Genomic DNA, 3,983 nt, shown 5'->3' on the forward strand with positions numbered 1-3,983 from the left:
CGTGGCCAGCTAGATGACTGTGGGAAACATGAAAGCAGGACATCCTCCTGTCCTGCATTTCCAGCAGCTGGCAGTCAGTGGAGATGGGATGTGAACATGGAGGCCAGTGCCCACTGAAATCAGCAGGGTTTAATTCTGGATAGACTTGAATAGGATTGCACTGTCCATCGATTAAAATGGGTTTCATTTGGTCAGTAGAGTCATGGGCCATTGTAGACATCGTTCAATCAACCATTGCAAAGAATAATGAGGATCGAGACCAGGAACAGAGGAAACGGAAGGAAGAGAAAAATAGGCTTCGTTGCAGGTTTTCAGTATGGATCCTTTTCCTCCAATTGAAACAAACAGAACATAGCTAGCACAATGGAAGCTCGCCTTCAGCTGCTCAGCACAACTCTTCATTACAGTTAATCATTAAAAAAAATTGTTACCATCTGCAAACTAGTAGATAAGCGTACAATAGTAATATTTCTTCTCATAAATTTAAGCATCACTTCGCATTGCTTTTGTTCAGCAAATTCAACAGCTATGTGTCCTAATTTAATTTTCCTATGTTCTTTCATATTCAGTAGATAATAGCTCTAAGCCACAAGGACTTCCTTGCTTCAATATCTTCCTCATCTGTATCATATGAAACTGCACATACAACTCTCAACTCATAAAAGTGGCGGTGTTGCTATAGCTAAGCAGATGTTGCTCTTAAAAGGCTGGTCACAGTTGCAAATGAAGGTCACACCTCTCTGACATCCCATGCTCCATCACACAATTTATTTCACTTAGCCTCTGGATCCCATCCATACCCTGCCAAGTCCCCTTTGATATCTTAGGTGGGTATCTAAGATGGTCCATCTGCCTACTGAAAGCAACTCCAGTATGCCTTACTTGCAATGACCAGTGCATCATAATGTTTTATCACACCCCTCTGAGCAGCAAGCAGCTCCTCTTGGGTTATTTACAACCCTGCCTTGGTTTTCCAGGATAAAGGGGGGAAAGTTCTGACACCCAGAATCTTCAGGCAGCATCAGAATGATTGACAATGTATCCACAGATGAGTCAAGCTGGAGTTAGAACATCTCTGAAATGATATTGCTTTAAAAGATGCAACCAGGTGGTGGTGGGAATCTATGCACCGAATGAAAATAAGGCTGAATTCTACAAGAATCTGGAGGAAAGGTTGACTGAATATATGGATCAAAAGATAATGCTTATGGGCGATTTCAATGGAGTGACAGTGCCAGAATTGGATAGGACCAAGAAAAGGAAGAATGAAGGTAAATTACCAAAATCCTTCTTTGAACTAGTAGAAAACCTGGGTCTAGTGGATATTTGGAGACTGAGGCACCCTACAACTAAACAATTTACATTCTTCTCAGAACCAAATCAGAGTTCGGGAAGGATAGATAACATGTGGATCTCCAAGGAACTAGTGCCCAGGGTGAGTAAAACAGAGATAATACCACGTACACTGTCAGACCATAACTCTATATTCATGGAATTGAAAAACAAAGACCAAAAGTCCTTCAGGTGGAGAATGAACGAAGATTTATTTGATGATAAAGAGGTGGTCTCGAAAGCTAAGAAGACCCTGAAAGACTATTTTCATTGGAATTTATACAAGGATACCGGACTGGATATGGTATGGGATGCAAGTAAAGCAGTGATGAGAGGCTTTCTAATACAGCAAAACAGTTTTCTGAAACGAAAGAAAGAAAGGAAGAAAGAAGAAATTTTGAAATGTCTCATGGAAAATGAGAAGAACCTGATTGATAAACCCGAGAATCAGCAAATAAAGAATAATATAAAGATGTTACAGACACAATTCTCCATGTTGATCAATCAGGAGATTGAGTGGAAAATAAAACAAATGAGACAAAGAAATTTCGAATCGGCGAATAAAACAGGAAAACTGTTGGCTTGGCAGTTAAGGAAACGTCAAAATCAGAACATAATAACTAAGATTAAAACAGAGGGAGGAACGACGGAAGATTCAAAGGAGATTAAGAAAACCTTTCAAAAATTCTATAAGGATTTGTATTGCAAAAAGAAAGAAGATGAGAAGAAGATCAGTGAGTATCTAGGAAAATATGGATTGAAACCAATTCCAGAAGAAGAGAGGAAAAAGCTAAATAACAGGATAACGACACAAGAATTACAACAAGCAATAGGGAGAATGAAACAAGGTAAAGCACCAGGACCAGATGGTTTAACGGCGAAATATTATAAAGTACTGAATGAACTGTTGGTTCCAGTTTTAGAGGAAATGATGAATGATATTCTGTTGGGGGGAAAGATCCCAAATACATGGAAAGAGGCATACATAACATTGATCCCAAAGCCGGATACGGATGGCTTAGAAGTCAAAAATTATAGACCAATCTCATTATTGAATAATGATTACAAACTCTTTGCAGATATAATGTCCAAGAGATTGAAAGAAGTTTTAAATCAAATAATACATAAGGATCAGGCTGGTTTTCTTCCTGGTAGACAGCTAAAGGATAATGTAAGACACATAATAGATGTAATAGAATATCTGGAGACCAAGATAGATAAACCAGCTGTCTTGATGTTTGTAGATGCTGAGAAAGCTTTTGACAATATATCTTGGCAATTCATGAAGAGGAATTTGGAATCAATGGTTGGGAAGAATACATTCGTGAATGGGATCGAGGCGATCTATTCAGAGCAAAAGGCAAGATTGATAATTAATAACACCCTAACAGAATATTTTGAAATCACAAAAGGAACTAGACAGGGTTGCCCTTTATCACCGTTATTGTTCATCATGGTCCTGGAAATATTATTGATCAGATTAAGAGACCTATCTACAATTAGAGGTATTAAGGTAGGTGCAAAGCAATTTAAAGTGAAAGCCTTCGCAGATGATTTAGTTTTAACATTGGAAAATCCAAAGGAAAGTGTTGCAGAAGCTATAGAAGTAATGGAGAAATTTGGTCAATTGGCAGGATTCAAATTAAATAGACAAAAAACCAAGGTTATGGCAATGAATATGTCGAAAGAAGAAAAACAGGAATTACAGTTAAAACATGGACTCGACGTGGCTAAAAAGGTAAAATATTTGGGAATATGGATGACAGCAAAGAATATTAATCTTTACAGTGATAATTACGAACAAGTATGGAAGGAAATAAAGAAAGACCTGGAAAGATGGACTAATATGAAAATGTCATTCTTAGGAAGAATTGCAACAATAAAAATGAATGTATTACCTAAGATGTTATTCCTATTTCAAACTATACCTGTGGTTAAAGGTACGAGGCAATTCCAAGAGTGGCAAAAGATTTTATCAAGATTTGTCTGGCAGGGGAGAAAACCTAGAATAAAACATAAGATTTTGGTAGATAAGAAAGAAAGAGGTGGATTCGCCCTGCCAGACTTGAGACTTTATTACGAAGCGTCCTGTATCTGTTGGATAAAAGAATGGATAACTCTAGAGAATACGGACTTGTTAGATTTGGAAGGTTTTAACAATAGATTTGGATGGCATGCATATTTATGTTATGACAAAAAGAAATCACATACCGGGTTTACGAATCATGTGATAAGAAGATCTCTGTACGAGGTGTGGGAAAGAAATAAAAGGCTGTTAGAGACTAAAACACCCTGGTGGGTCTCACCAGCAGAGGTATTAACAGTTAAGAAAGTAAATATGGAAAAGAGGCGGGCCACGTATGAGGAAATCTTGACGAAAACTGAAAAAGGATGGAGTTTAAAACCTTTTGAGGACATTAAAGGAGTGTTAACAGGATGGATAGAATACCATCAAATAAATGATGTGCTTAAAGAAGATAGAAAAATAGGTTTTGAGGATAAAAGATCCAAATTTCAAATAGAAGTGCTAGAAGGCAAAACAAAGCTTTTGACAAAGATGTATGATCTGTTGTTGGAGTGGTATACAAAAGATGAGTTGACAAAAGAAGTGATGATTAAATGGGCAAAAGATTTGGGGCATAATATTGAAT

This window comes from Zootoca vivipara, chromosome 10 (assembly GCF_965207765.1).
Source record: "Zootoca vivipara chromosome 10, rZooViv2.hap1.1, whole genome shotgun sequence".
In the NCBI taxonomy this organism is placed as follows: Eukaryota; Metazoa; Chordata; class Lepidosauria; order Squamata; family Lacertidae; genus Zootoca; species Zootoca vivipara.